The sequence below is a fragment of the Nomascus leucogenys genome, unplaced genomic scaffold (genome assembly GCF_006542625.1).
Source record: "Nomascus leucogenys isolate Asia unplaced genomic scaffold, Asia_NLE_v1 001304F_43435_qpd_obj, whole genome shotgun sequence".
Classification (NCBI taxonomy): Eukaryota; Metazoa; Chordata; class Mammalia; order Primates; family Hylobatidae; genus Nomascus; species Nomascus leucogenys.
In genome coordinates this window covers 1-16992 of record NW_022096724.1, presented here as the reverse complement: position 1 = coordinate 16992, position 16992 = coordinate 1, and the positions used below count along the sequence as shown (strand labels likewise).

At 37.3% G+C, this 16992-nt stretch overlaps 1 pseudogene; it reads left to right on the top strand.

Annotated features, from left to right (window-relative positions):
- Positions 1 to 9557: 9557 nt before the first annotated feature.
- On the top strand, positions 9558 to 15940 carry LOC100583717 (annotated as a pseudogene).
- Positions 15941 to 16992: the final 1052 nt, after the last annotated feature.

Below are 16992 nucleotides of genomic sequence, written 5' to 3'. Positions count from 1 at the left end.
GTGATAGCTCTAGTTTCTTCTCTTGACAGTGTTCATTAAAGCACAGCAAACTATTTCTTCTGTAACAAAAATAAAAATCTCACACAGAGACAGTCTCCCGGCTTTATAGTGGATATTACTGACTAGATGACTCACAACCCCTTCTACTCCTGGTTCCTGTCTGTAACATAATACTAATCTCTTCAATTTCCCATTTTCTGAATGTGGATCTGGAAATTGGGTTTGATTCTAAGTGGCCTAGAATAAATTGTAGTTGTTCCTATTCTTCTTTCATATAACTGCTGAATGAGTATGAAAGAGTGGGAAAAACTGCCTTGGCCAAAGAAATACGAGAAGATGGCTAGAGGGTCCTATGATATATTTTTTGAGAGAGACACAACAGTGGGGCAGCAAACCACCATGACACATGTTTACCTGTGTAACAAGCCTGCACGTCCTGCACATTTATCTCAGGACTTAAAATAATATAAAATTAAAGTAAAATAAAAAACCAAAACCAAAAGAAAATAGAAAAACCAGTTAACCAACCAAATAAACAAATAAAAAACAGCAATGAAACCAATTTAGGTTGAATAGTAGAGAAAAAATAATTAAAGATATTGGGCCTTTTTATTTTCTCGTGGATTAAATTAACTTCTCCTAGGGATACCCAAACTCTCAACTAACATATAGTAGGATTTTTGTGAAACATAAAGAGGTGTAATTACATTTCTATGGTGTGATGGTGAATTTTAGGTATGAGTCTGACTGGATTAACCAACACCTAGGGAACTGCGCAGCATTGTTTCTGGGTGAGTCTGTGAAGGTGTTTCCAGAGGAGAGAGACACGTGAGTTGGTGAGCCGAGTGGGACCATCATCCCTCAATGTGAGTGGGCACCATTCAATCAGCTGGTAGCTCAGATAAAAGGAAAAGGCCAGAGAAAAGGCAACTTCCTCTTTCTTTCTCCTGAAGCTGGTTCTGAGGCTTTCAGCCTTGAGCTCAGTCAAGATACCGGTATCCTCAGGACATCAGCTTAAAGACAGCCTATATTTGGAACTGCTCAGACTCCATAATCAAGCAAATGAATTATCCTGATGAATTCCCTCTCGCGTAGAATCATGTGTAGCTTGAGGACAGATACATGTTCTGAGAAATGTGTAGGGAGGTTTTATTTATTTACTTTTTGAGATGGAGACTCACTCTGTCACCAAGGCTGGAGTGCAGTGGTGCAATCTTGGCTCACTGCAACCTCTGCCTCCTGGGTCAAGGGAGTCTCCTGCCTTAGCCTACTGAGTACCTGGGATTACAGGAAAATGCCACTACACCCGGCAAATTTTTTCTTTTTTTTTTCCCAGTAGAGATGAGGTTTCTCCCTGTTGGCCAGGCTGGACTTGCACTCCTGGCCTCAAGTGATCGGCCCGCCACAGGCTCCAAAACTGCTGGGATTACAGGCATGAGCCACTGCGCCTAGCCAGGCGTTTTTATTGTTTTGACATGATAGAATATACTTATACAAACCCAAGTTGTATAGCCTGCTACACACCTGTGATATACAGTACAGCCTGTTGCTCCTAGACTACAAAACTGTACAGCATGTTCTGTACTGTATACTGTAGGCAATTGTAACACAGTGGTAATTATTTAGTATGTAAACATATTTAAATACAGAAAAGGTACAGTAAACATACTGGTATTATAATCTTATGTGACCAGCATGTGTGGTTTGTGGTTGACTGAGACGGCTCATGAATGTATCTCTACATGTATACATATACATCCTATGATTCTGTCTGTCTGGAGAGCCCTGACTAATACATAAACTATGGTCTTTGGCAATTTTAAGTCCTTTTCTTTACTCTCCTTTCTTTGATAACGCTGCTGAATTTTAGTGAAAGAAATGAAAAATCTTAGAATTGTGAATATTCTCCAGAGGTCATCTAAGTCATTTTAAGGAATTTTTCATCGTTTAATAAGACTAAGACTCAAGCGAGATGACAACCACCATCACGTATCAAATTATATCTTATATATTTATTTGGTCAAAAAATTGTGTTTTGATTTCCAAACTAGGATGTTTTGGGGAGCTTTCTCATTTTTTTCAGTTTCACTATTTTGCGACTCTCATCATGACCTTACTAATTTAAACTTATGTCTAAATGCTGAATGAATTAATTAACATTCATTAACGTCTTCTCAATTCAATTGTATAATATTAATACACTCATTACACATATATTTACACACACCTATGTGTACATACATGTATAAATATCAACTCCATATATTCATTATGCATACATATCTGTTGCAGCAAACACTAGATATTTCAATTTTTTCAAAACTATGTTGAAGAATGATAGAAAACGCAAAATAACAACAATTAGTATCCTCATAATTCATAAAATCTATAGCAAGAATATGAATTACAAATGGTATCATTGTGTAGATTTAAGATAATGAGATATTTTTAACACTCTAATTTATTATTTTGTAAAGGAAAGAAGATATAATTTTATCAATATAAGTTTCACTCACCGCTGGGTTCTTTGAATGGTTCCCACGATGATTCTTCCAGAAATAATTCCGTTAAGTACTCCTCAAGGTCAGGAGCTCATTCACCGCAGTACTGAATTTCAGAGGTCACCAAAATACAGCTCCCTCTAAGCGCACTCCTTCTCCTTTGGGGAAAACTGAGCTTGTCTCTTCTATGTCCTTTTATAAGAATCTGTGAAGACCACACCCACCTCTTTAAGTGGGTGGAGTATTGAGAAAGGTTGAGAATAAGATGATTAGGTTTATGCAGTATGTAGATCACACCTTTGCACCACTGATTAAATTATCACCACTCCTTAAAAAACCATGACTGAAATGAATCATATGTAACGTAAATCCTATCAGATTAGACACACACTGGAAATATGGGTTTTCCAAAGTTGTTAACCATTCATCTGCTTCAAATAGAATATTTTCAAATTGCAAATTTTATTAGGAACCAATTTTTATACCACTTTCTAGGAGTCAGTCAATTGACTCAAGCAAGAAAATTGCATCAAGCAAGAAAATAACCAAGAATCTCAGTCACAGGAATGCTTCTGTGTATAGATGTCTGTTTGTGGCAGGGGGTCAGGGTATTCATGCTGCAGAAGACAAGCTGGAATCGCCCTCCACACTCATTTCGACCCAACCAAGGGCTCTGGTTCCTTTCCTAAACCTGCCTCTAGTCTTCCCCACCTTTCTCTCTTCCTATCCCTTCTCTAATTGCTGGATGAGGCAGTGCTGCTGCACCCGACTGTCTGGCCCCTGAGCATTACATCCCCATACTCCAGGCCTTTATTCATCACCAAAACAGCATGGTACTGCTATAAAAATAGGAACATAGACCAGTGGAACAGAATAGAGAACCCAGAAATGAACCCAAATACTAATAACCAACTGATCTTCGACAAAGCAAACAAAAACATAAAGCGCGGAGAGGACACCCTATTCAACAAATGGTGCTGGGATAATTGGCAAGCCACATGTAGGAGAATGAAACGACTTTGTGGCATAGACAAACTTAGAGGAATGCCTGTATCTTGGATGAAACTCAATAAACAGTATAAAATGCATCTTAGCTGATTTCCACTGTGTGTCTAATGTGATAGGATTAATGTTACATATGATTCATTTCAGTCATGGTTTTTTAAGGAGTGATGATAATTTAATCAGAGGTCCAAAGGTGTGATCTACATACTGCATAAACCTAATCATCTTATTCTCAACCTTTCTCAATACTCCACCCACTTAGAGAGGTGGGTGTGGTCTTCACAGATTCTTATAAAAGGACAGTCAGGTAGCGTGATGCCTCCAGCTTTGTTCTTTTGGCTTAGGATTGACTTGGCGATGCGGGCTCTTTTTGGTTCCATATGAACTTAAAGTAGTTTTTTCCAATTCTGTGAAGAAAGTCATTGGTAGCTTGATGGGGATGGCATTGAATCTATAAATTACCTTGGGCAGTATGGCCATTTTCACGATATTGATTCTTCCAACCCATGAGCATGGAATGTTCTTCCATTTGTTTGTATCCTCTTTTATTTCATTGAGCAGTGGTTTGTAGTTCTCCTTGAAGAGGTCCTTCACATCCCTTGTAAGTTGGATTCCTAGGTATTTTATTCTCTTTGAAGCAATTGTGAATGGGAGTTCACTCATGATTTGGCTCTCTGTTTGTCTGTTATTGGTGTACAAGAATGCTTGTGATTTTTGTACATTAATTTTGTATCCTGAGACTTCGCTGAAGTTGCTAATCAGCTTAAGGAGATTTTGGGCTGAGACAATGGGGTTTTCTAGATATACAATCATGTCATCTGCAAACAGGGACAATTTGACTTCCTCTTTTCCTAATTGAATACCTTTTATTTCCTTCTCCTGCCTGATTGCTCTGGCCAGAACTTCCAGCACTATGTTGAACAGGAGCGGTGAGAGAGGGCATCCCTGTCTTGTGCCAGTTTTCAGAGGGAATGCTTCCAGTTTTTGCCCATTCAGTATGATATTGGCTGTGGGTTTGTCGTAGATAGCTCTTATTATTTTGAGATACGTCCCATCAATACCTAATTTATTGAGAGTTTTTAGCATGAAGGGTTGTTGAATTTTGTCAAAGGCCTTTTCTGCATCTATTGAGATAATCATGTGGTTTTTGTCTTTGGTTCTGTTTATATGTTGGATTACATTTATTGATTTGCGTATGTTGAACCAGCCTTGCATCCCAGGGATGAAGCCCACTTGATCATGGTGGATAAGCTTTTTGATGTGCTGCTGGATTCGGTTTGCCATTATTTTATTGAGGATTTTTGCATCAATGTTCATCAAGGATATTGGTCTGAAATTCTCTTTTTTGGTTATGTCTCTGCCAGGTTTTGGTATCAGGACGATGCTGGCTTCATAAAATGTGTTAGGGAGGATTCCTTCTTTTTCTATCGATTGGAATAGTTTCAGAAGGAATGGTACCAGTTCCTCCTTGTACCTCTGGTAGAATTCGGCTGTGAATCCATCAGGTCCTGGACTCTTTTTGGTTGGTAAGCTATTGATTATTGCCACAATTTCAGAACCTGTTATTGGTCTATTCAGAGATTCAACTTCTTCCTGGTTTAGTCTTGGGAGGGTGTATTTGTCGAGGAATTTATCCATTTCTTCTAGATTTTCTAGTTTATTTGCATAGAGGTGTTTGTAGTATTCTCTGATGGTAGATTGTATTTCTGTGGGATCGGTGGTGATATCCCCTTTTTCATTTTTTATTGCATCTATTTGATTCTTCTCTCTTTTCTTCTTTATTAGTCTTGCTAGCGGTCCATCAATTTTGTTGATCTTTTCAAAATCAACAAAGCTACAGTAACCAAAACAGCATGGTACTGGTACCACAACAGAGACATAGATCAATGGAACAGAACAGAGCCCTCAGAAATGATGCCGCATAGCTACAACTATCTGATTTTTGACAAACCTGACAAAAACAAGAAATGGGGAAAGGATTCCCTATTTAATAAATGGTGCTGGGAAAACTGGCTAGCCATATGTAGAAAGCTGCAACTGGATCCCTTCCTTACACCTTATACAAAAATTAATTCAAGATGGATTAAAGACTTAAATGTTAGACCTAAAACCATTAAAATCCTACAAGAAAACCTAGGCAATACCATTCAGGACATAGGCGTGGGCAAGGACTTCATGTCTAAAACACCAAAAGCAATGGCAACAAAAGCCAAAATCAACAAATGGGATCTCATTAAACTAAAGAGCTTCTGCACAGCAAAAGAAACTGTCATCAGAATGAACAGGCAACCTACAGAATGGGAGAAAATTTTTGCAACCTACTCATCTGACAAAGGGCTAATATCCAGAATCTATAATGAACTCAAACAAATTTACAAGAAAAAAACAAACAACCCCATCAAAAAGTGGGCAGAGGACATGAACAGACACTTCTCAAAAGAAGACATTTATGCAGCCAGAAAACACATGAAGAAATGCTCATCATCACTGGCCATCAGAGAAATGCAAATCAAAACCACAGTGAGATACCATCTCACACCAGTTAGAATGGCCATCATTAAAAAATCAGGAAACAACAGGTGCTGGAGAGGATGTGGAGAAATAGGAACACTTTTACACTGTTGGTGGGACTGTAAACTAGTGCAACCATTGTGGAAGTCAGTGTGGCGATTCCTCAGGGATCTCGAACTAGAAATACCATTTGACCCAGCCATCCCATTACTGGGTATATACCCAAAGGACTATAAATCATGCTGCTATAAAGACACATGCACACGTATGTTTATTGCGGCACTATTCACAATAGCAAAGAGCTGGAACCAACCCAAATGTCCAACAACGATAGACTGGATTAAGAAAATGTGGCACATATACACCATGGAATACTATGCAGCCATAAAAAATGATGAGTTCATGTCCTTTGTAGGGACATGGATGAAACTGGAAAACATCATTCTCAGTAAACTATCGCAAGGATGAAAAACCAAACACCGCATGTTCTCACTCATAGGTGGAATTGAACAATGAGAACTCATGGACACAGGAAGGGGAACATCACACTCCGGGACTGTTGTGGGGTGGGGGGAGGGGGAGGGACAGCATTAGGAGATACACCTAATGCTAAATGACGAGTTAATGGGTGCAGGAAATCAACATGGCACATGGATACATATGTAACAAACCTGCACATTGTGCACATGTACCCTAAAACCCTAAAGTATAATAAAAAAAAAAAAAAAAAAAAAAAAAACAAAAACAAAAAACAAACAAAAAAAAAAAAAAAAAAAAAAAGACATAGAAGAGACAAGCTCAGTTTTCTCCAAAGGAGAAGGAGCGCGCTTAGAGGGAGCTGTATTTTGGTGACCTCTGAAATTCAGTACTGCGGTGAATGAGCTCCTGACCTTGAGGAGTACTTAACGGAATTATTTCTTGAAGAATCATCGTGGGAACCATTCAAAGAATCCAGTGGTGAGTGAAACTTATATTGATAAAATTATATCTTCTTTCCTTTACAAAATAATAAATTAGAGTGTTAAAAATATCTCATTATCTTAAATCTACACAATGATACCATTTGTAATTCATATTCTTGCTATAGATTTTATGAATTATGAGGATACTAATTGTTGTTATTTTGCGTTTTCTATCATTCTTCAATATAGTTTTGAAAAAATTGAAATATCTAGTGTTTGCTGCAACAGATATGTATGCATAATGAATATATGGAGTTGATACTTATACATGTATGTACACATAGTTGTGTGTAAATATATGTGTAATGAGTGTATTAATATTATACAATTGAATTGAGAAGACGATAATGAATGTTAATTCATTCAGCATTTAGATATAAGTTTAAATTAGTAAGGTCATGATGAGAGTCGCAAAATAGTGAAACTGAAAAAAATGAGAAAGCTCCCCAAAACATCCTAGTTTGGACATCAAAACACAATTTTTTGACCAAATAAATATATAAGATATAATTTGATACGTGATGGTGGTTGCCATCTCGCTTGAGTCTTAGTCTTATTAAACGATGAAAAATTCCTTAAAATGACTTAGATGACCTCTGGAGAATATTTACAATTCTAAGATTTTTCATTTCTTTCACTAAAATTCAGCAGTGTTAACAAAGAAAGGAGAGTAAAGAAAAGGACTTAAAATTGCCAAAGACCACAGTTTATGTATTAGTCAGGGCTCTCCAGACAGACAGAATCATAGGATGTATATGTATACATGTAGAGATACATTCATGAGCCGTCTCAGTCAACCACAAACCACACATGCTGGTCACATAAGATTATAATACCAGTATGTTTACTGTACCTTTTCTGTATTTAAATATGTTTACATACTAAATAATTACCACTGTGTTACAATTGCCTACAGTATACAGTACAGAACATGCTGTACAGTTTTGTAGTCTAGGAGCAATAGGCTGTACTGTATATCATAGGTATGTAGCAGGCTATACCACTTGGGTTTGTATGAGTATATTCTATCATGTCAAAACAATAAAACCACCTGGCTAGGTGCAGTGGCTCACGCCTGTAATCCCAGCAGTTTTGGAGCCTGTGGCGGGCCGATCACTTGAGGCCAGGTGTTCAAGTCCAGCCTGGCCAACAGGGCAAAACCTCATCTCTACTGGGAAAAAAAAAAGAAAAAATTTGCCGGGTGTAGTGGCATGTTCCTGTAATCCCAGGTACTCAGGAGGCTAAGGCAGGAGACTCGCTTGACCCAGGAGGTGGAGGTTGCAGTGAGCCAAGATTGCACCACTGCACTCCAGCCTTGGTGAGAGAGTGAGTCTCCATCTCAAAAAGCAAATAAATAAAACTTCCTTACACATTTCTCAGAACATGTATCTGTCCTCAAGCTACACATGATTCTACACGAGAGGGAATTCATCAGGATAATTCGTTTGCTTGATTATGGAGTCTGAGCAGTTCCAAATATAGGCTGTCTTTAAGCTGATGTCCTGAGGATACCGGTATCTTGACTGAGCTCAAGGCTGAAAGCCTCAGAACCAGCTTCAGGAGAAAGAGGAAATTGCCTTTCCTCTGGCCTTTTCCTTTTATCTGAGCTACCAGCTGATTGAATGGTGCGCACTCACATTGAGGGATGATGGTCCCACTCGGCTCACCAACTCACATGTCTCTCTCCTCTGGAAATACCTTCACAGACTCACCCAGAAACAATGCTGCACCAGTTCCCTAGGTGTTGGTTAATCCAGTCAGACTCATACCTAAAATTCACCATCACACCATAGAAATATAATTACACCTCTTTAAGTTTAACAAAGATACTTCTGTATGTTAGTTCAGAGTTTGGGTATCCCTAGGAGAAGTTAATTCAATCCACGAGAAAATAAAAAGGCCCAATATCTTTAATTATTTTTTCTCTTCTATTCAACCTAAATTGGTTTCATTGCTGTTTTTTATTTGTTTATTTGGATGGTTGACTGGTTTTTCTATTTTCTTTTGGTTTTGGTTTTTTATTTTGCTTTAATTTTATATTATTTTAAGTCCTGAGATAAATGTGCAGGACGTGCAGGCTTGTTACACAGGTAAACATGTGTCATGGTGGTTTGCTGCCCCACTGTTGTGTCTCTCTCAAAAAATATATCATAGGACCCTCTAGCCATCTTCTCGTATTTCTTTGGCCAAGGCAGTTTTTCCCACTCTTTCAGACTCATTCAGCAGTTACATGAAAGAAGAATAGGAACAACTACAATTTATTCTAGGCCACTTAGAATCAAACCCAATTTCCAGATTCACATTCAGAAATGGGAAATTGAAGAGATTAGTATTATGTTACAGAGAGGAAACAGGAATAGAAGGGGCTGTGAGTCATCTAGTCAGTAATATCCACTGTAAAGCTGGGATACTCTCTCTGTGTGAGATTTTTATTTTTGTTACAGAAGAAATACTTTGCTGTGCTTTAATGAACACTGTCAAGAGAAGAAACTAGAGCTATCACTTATCTCCACGTGTTCAGTAGCTTTTCATCAACCCAGACCCCAAAATGACATGTTGCTCTTTCTTCCTCAGAAACATGAATTCTGGAATCTTGCAAGTTTCCAGAGGGAAGTCACCTGTCCCATCTGCATGAACTACTTCATAGACCCGGTCACCATAGACTGTGGGCACAGCTTTTGCAGGCCCTGTTTCTACCTCAACTGGGAAGACATCCCAATTCTTACTCAGTGCTTTGAATGCATAAAGACAACACAGCAGAGAAACCTCAAAAGTAACATTGATTTGAAGAAGATGGCTTCCCTTGCCAGAAAAGCCAGTCTCTGGCTATTCCTGAGCTCTGAGGAGCAAATGTGTGGCACTCACAGGGAGACAAAGAAGATGTTCTGTGAAGCGGACAGGAGCCTGCTCTGTTCACTGTGCTCCAGCTCTCAGGAGCACCGGGATCACAGACACTGTCCCATTGAGTCTGCTGCTAAGGAACACCGGGTAAGTGATGCCTCTGAAGATTGATTTCTGTAAAGGATGCATAAAATTCCTGTGGGTCTATTTTCTTGGAGATTGGATAAAGCCAACTCTGAGTCCCTTTAAGCAGCTCTGTTTGGGCTTTCTTAGTTTCCAACCTCCGGGCTTTGACAAACATGAAGGGAAACAAAGGAAATGCCATTTACTAGGGGCTTATTTGTCTCTCATTCTGGGCCCCTCCCTATGTCATGGTCTGCACTGGTGCTTCAATTAGTGGCTCTTTTGCAGGAGAAGCTTTTACAGAAAATGCAATCTTTATGGGAAAAAGCTTGTGAAAATCACAGTAACCTGAATGTGGAAAACACCAGAACCAGACACTGGAAGGTTAGTCTTCTACTACTCTACCTTCTCCAGGAACTTATGGTGGGAAAATGGGTGACTCTAAAAATAGGAACTTGATATCAAACTGTAATGTTTCTGGGATTCAGTAAAAAAAAAAAAAAAAAAAAAAAGCGAGAGAAAACATTGAGAAAAAGTGGCCTCATTTTTATATAGAATAGTATGCCTATTAGGTAAGATTTCTAAGAAAACCACTGATGTCACCCAAAGCATGCTGGTTTGTTTCATACAAACCTATAGTTATACACCAATAGATCCAAGATACTGGGCCATCTCACAGCATTCTATATGTGCTGGTTGGATAAATGCTGGACATAAGAGTTATTTGGCGGTCATGGAATGCTCAACTGAAACTTCCGAGTGTCGGTCAGCATTAATCTGAATGCTGGTGTGCAAGTAGTATTTGGAATTGTATGGAAAATTTGAGGCAGAAAAATTGACAGGACAAATCTCGGGCAACCATGAAATTAAGAATCTCAACTAATTAATGTGGAATAATACATAACACATGATGAGAAAAGTGGTGAGAAATACGGATTTGTGTCTTGAGGGAGACATGTAAACATGCCTGAAATGTGGGAACTAGTATCTAAATATAAGGAGAACTCCGAGGACTTCAGAAAAATATTAAAAATAATTTTCTCTTTGTGGATGTATACTATGAGTGTATGATAGCTAATATTAGTTTGTTGAAAAGTATTTCATGAGAACCTAGTCTATGTTGAATATTAAATTAGAAAATATACTAGTAAAGAAGAAAGGAAGCACCTTCATCCTCACAAATCATACAATCCAAATGAGAGAGTCAAGTGGTCAATAAGCAAATATATGCAATAGATGATGTATTTGAGTGTGGTAGGTTTTTTGTTGGAGAATAATCAAGCAGGGAAGTACAAAAGGACAATAGAGGCCAGAAACTGGAGATTAGTGTCTGAGTTTTAAATAGGGTGGTCAGAAAAAAGACTCACTGAAAAATTCAAATTAAAACAAAGTTTTGAAGAGGAAGGGGAGCACAAATGTGTGTGTGGATATATATGCGGACAATGAGTGTGTATATATATGTATATGTATGTATGTGTGTGTGGTTGTGTGTATATATATGTATGTGTGTGTGTTTGTATACATATATTTTATTTATTTATATATACATATATATTTGTAATTCTAGTTGGAGAGAACAGCATATGCAGTAATTTTGAGTTTGTGTACATTTGGAGGCCTGAGGAACCACAAAGAAGTCTATGTTTCAGATTGGGATGACTTAGAAAAAGAATGGAAGGAAATGAATTCAGAGAGACAAAGATGGCCAAATCATAAATGCAGCTGTATTAGGATAGGTTTTGCTGGGTGAAACACATTTAGCTGGACATGTTAGTCTAAGGTCATTTTATATATAATGAGTTTAAGCTACTTGTTGCATATCTCAGAAATAGAAATAATTGTTTCCTTTATAGTAACTATAGCTCTATTCTCCAACTCTTAAGCATGAACTGTTCTTACTTTTCCATAAACATGGGCTGGAACAGAGAAATTCGAATTGTGTTTATTTCCAACTATCTTAGAAAACACATTATCTTGAATAAATTTAATGTAATTGGTCAGACACAGCTATGTTGATCTTTATGCAGAAAGAAAGGAAAGGAACAAAATTTGTAGATTCTAAGAACTGGCAAGACTGAGGTTTAAACTACTGGATGTTCGAGAGCCAAAAGAATCAGTGAGATTTGATAGGAGATGAACAAATACATTTCTCTTTTGACTAACCCATTATCACTGCAGGATTATGTGAATTTAAGGCTAGAAGCAATTAGAGCCGAGTATCAGAAGATGCCTGCATTTCACCATGAAGAAGAAAAACATAATTTGGAGATGCTGAAAAAGAAGGGGAAAGATATTTTTCATCAACTTCATTTAAGTAAAGCCAAAATGGCTCATAGGAGGGAGATTTTAAGAGGAATGTATGAGGAGCTGAAGGAAATGTGCCATAAACCAGATGTGGAGCTACTTCAGGTACAAACTCACAATGTGGTTTCAGGTTTTTGAATATTCACATGCATAAGTATTTTCCTCATAGCTGAAATCCATTTCCCTATCTTTATTTCCATGATGTGTTTCCAAAAACACATTCACATAACTAATGCTACTTTATTGGGAGAGTGTATCCCCACCAAGGGATTCTACCAGGCCAAAAGTCCTCCTACTTCATCCACCAGCCACAAAACTTTGTGGAATGGTCAAGGTAACAGCCCCAAGAAATATTCCCCATCTAATTCAATAATATACTTTGGGTTGTTAAACATGTATAAAATAGTGATTCATTTACATTTAGGTTAATTTGGAAACATGGCAAAATCAGAAGTTTTAGGAATCTAGGTTCACGTTAACATTATTTTGGGGTCCACTCATTTGGGTAACAGGTTCAGCTAAAGATGACTGAGTAGGTTTTTCATGGTTAACACAGAGCATAGACCCTCTGGACTTCTTCTCCCTTCACTTGTTTGGAGAATGTCTTCAAGAGTTAGACTTTCCCAGGACGTTAATTAATGACAATACAACTGACTGGGTTTTTCATTACAGAAGAAATAGAAAATGCTTTCCAGAAGAGAAGATGGTAGGGGAATAATATCTTCAGAAACTGAGTACAAATCTCACACTGAACTTAGTGAAAGATGCATCTTGTGAAATGCACTAAATCTTTCTTCTTCTTCTTTTTTTTTTTCAGGCTTTTGGAGACACATTATACAGGTGAGTGTGTACCTAGATTTTAGCATATGTTATTTAAGATGCCACGAATATAAAAGCAGGCTCTATTAAACTCATGGCATAAGTAATTAAGGTATAGATACCACTTTTTTTTGCATTTACTTTCGTTCCCACACCTTAAAAGACAAGGCCACAAAGTAAATAAATGAAAATAAATGAATAAAAGAAGAGTGAACTAAAACAAACAATTTTATTCCTGATTTTTTTTTGGGGGTGGACGGTGTCTCACTCTGTTGCCCAGTCTGGAGTACAGTGGTGTGATCTCAGCTCACTGCAAGCTCCGCCTCCCGGGTTCACACCATTCCCCTGCCTCAGCCTCCCGAGCACCCGGGACTACAGGTGCCTGCCACCACACCCAGTTAATTTTTTGTATTTTTGGTAGAGACGGGGTTTCACCGTGTTAGCCAGGATGGTCTCTATCTCCTGACCCCGTGATCCACCTGCCTCGGCCTCCCAAAGTGCTGGGATTACAGGTGTGAACCACCACGCCCAGCTCCAATTTTGTTTTATTACTTAAAAGCCTGCACAGGAGAAGGATTAAGAGTTTCGTTTTGTGGATGGTGAGAAAGTCACCAGAGGAAGCAGGAGAGAAGAGGAGGAAGTATTTTACCAGTGAAAAAGTGTTGATGTTTTGTTTTTTATACATATATACATATCAGTTAACAGTTCTGAAAAATAGATTGAAAAAAACTGTGGAGTGTTAGAACTGTAAGTCTCTAGGGAAGTTCTTTGCTAAAAGGAAGATCTCCCTGCCTAGAACAAGTTTCCAGTCTTTATCTTGAGAAGGAAGCAGTGGATGCCTCAGTCTCCCCTGAACCCGGCTATTTCAGTCAAAAATATCAGGGGAGTCTGCCAAGAAGTGGAACTCAGAATTTCATATCTAAGTATTTTCAAGGCCATAAGGCTAAGGAACCTTACACATTTGGGGCAAAACAAAAGAAGAATCAGATGGAATTCTGACTTAGACTTTTCCATCATGCTTTAAAATTTAGAAACTGTAAAGAATTAATTTGCAAAAGGAAGTAATAATTTTTGAATTATCAAATGTGTACTTTCAAAGGATTCTCATGAAATGTCTTTTACATACAAATAGTGATTTTTATTCATTTTATGGCTGTAGATGTTGTAACTGCAGGTTTTTCCTTGCAGGACTGAGTCCGTGCTGCTACACATGCCCCAGCCTCTGAATCCAGAGCTCAGTGCAGGGCCCATCACTGGACTGATGGACAGGCTCAACCAATTCCGAGGTAAGTCTCCACCCATAGGCAGCACTCCCACTTTATCTAAATATTATTATTGTTAAGATCATATAGGTAATATTTCATATTTTATCAAATATTTTACTTCTTTTAAGACATAAGTGAAAAATATAACCATGCAACTGTTTGGTATCTGTGTCTGTATTTATAGTCAGATTTATAGCATGAAGTTTGAAAGATAGTGAAAAAGAAATACTTTCTGGCATAATATGTACTCAATTATATAACGGGAAAAAGGAGTAGGTAGAAAATTTAAAAAAGGAGCAAAGGAAATAATGCTCAGGATGGCGAATTATTTAATGTTAAATACAAAATTGTACATTTCTTTAGTATATTCATTTGAACTGCTAAGAACTGTTCTTTGCGGGAATATAGTTTTCTGGAGATTGTTGGAGGTTTTGTATTTTTTCAATGTGTGTATATTGTTCATATATTGCAAACATTTGAATTAATGGGTAAAGCTAAAAGGAAGAAATCATTTTGTGAATATAAGTAAAATTACAAATGAAATTAAGTTCAGTTTTATTGCAGTATGAAGAGATACATGTTAAGTCTAAAATCCAGCTTCAGCCCAGAGCTAGCATGGAGGACCACAGAGAGACTGGTCAAAGATTTTGCAGAGATCTGCTTTAAATTATCACTTATAACATGTACATATGGATTTTTATCCAGATACCTAGAGCAGTTCTTGAGTAAGTGAAAATCTTCACATTCTTTCCAAAATGATAGCACTAGTTTTTAAGAATAAGAAACATTTCTAAATAATGATCTTGATAACAGCATAGCATTTAGGGCATAAAATGTCTAAATTTTACTTTGAAAATTGGATTTCAAGAAGTTGGTCTCACATTTGGCTCTCAACATGTAAGTTCTCAAAAAAAATATAATATCTGTGGTTTGGGTTTTGTTTGTCTTGTATACAATATTAATCATCTCTATACTTTACTAGAAGTTACAAGCAAAATTGTCTTTATGACTTTACATTTCCTGGTAAAGTAACTTCTTGATAGAACAATTATTTATTTTATTTACACATGTCTATGCATGTTTTCTTTTTCTTTCTTTTTTTTTTGCAGTGCATATTACTCTGCATCATGAAGAGGCCAACAGTCATATCTTTCTATATGAAATTTTGAGAAGCATGTGTATTGGATGTGACCATCAAGATGTACCCTATGTCACTGCAACACCTAGAAGTTTTCTTGCATGGGGTGCTCAGACTTTCACCTCCGGCAAATATTACTGGGAGGTCCATGTGGGGGACTCCTGGAATTGGGCTTTTGGTGTCTGTAACATGTATTGGAAAGAGAAGCATCAGAATGAGAAGACAGAAGGAGAGGAGGGACTCTTCCTTTTTGGGTGTGTTAAGAATGAAATTCAATGCAGTCTATTTACCACCTCCCCACTTATGCTGCAATATATCCCAAGACCTACCAGCTGAGTAGGATTATTCCTGGATTGTGAGGCTAAGATTGTGAGCTTTGTTGATGTTAATCAAAGCTCCCTAATATACACCATCCCTAATTGCTCTTTCTCACCTCCTCTCAAGCCTATCTTTTGCTGTATTCACTTCTGACCAGAGATAAATCAGAAATGTGTTCACATGCTGTGGGAACCCCCTTATCCCAGGAAGTCCTCTTCCTTGTGCCTTAACATACAGGACAAATAGGCTCTCTTTTATGTCTTGAATTGCCTTCTAATGTTATCAAAACTCATTTACTGTGTTACTATTAAATATGCTGAAAACGCTAAAAGTATATGTATTGGTCCTTTATTAAATAATTTTTGAAAAATCATTATTCATGATCATGGCATACAGTATATACTCTTTTTTTTCTTTATTTCTGACTGTCACTGAGTGAAATAATAGATGACAGACATGTCTGAATGAAGTTAAAATCAATTGAAGACAGTCTGGATCTTTTGCTTCATGCAAAAAACATGGAGTGAAGTATCAATGATAACTGGGAAATGTTTTTCTTCCTCTTTATCTAACTATATCACACTTATCCATCATGTTTCATTGTATTAATCTGTCCTTTGAGGTAATATTATTTGACCTTCTATGCTGGGCTTTATTTTGCAATTCTCACCACAGACATGAATAATCCTTCATTATTAGTGTGCTCATCTGCATTGAAATACATGAGGTGATCAGACCAATGCTGGATTAATTAAATATTGGAAAAAAGGTAACTAAATATTGACTCCTACCTCAAACCATACACAGTCATTTCCAGATAGATTCAAATCCTGAACGGAAGGGGAAACTTATACAATATTCTCATAAGGATATCTTAAGCAGGGAACAAATTAATAATTAAAACAATTAGTTCATTTATATTGATAATGATGACTTCTGTGTTTCAAAAAACATTATGCAAGCTAGTAATGGAGAAAGATATTTACCCCAACATACATAAAGTAAAATGTAATGCATGTATATGATGAATACTTACATTGTAATAAATAAAAGACAGTGAACTCAATAGAAGATTGGCTAAAATATCTGAACAGACACTTTACAGAATTGGATACATAAATAACTAGCCAAATATAAAAAAGTGTTCACTTTCTTAGTCTTACAAAAGTAAGAATTAATCCACCAGTTGTACCACAGCCCCCATA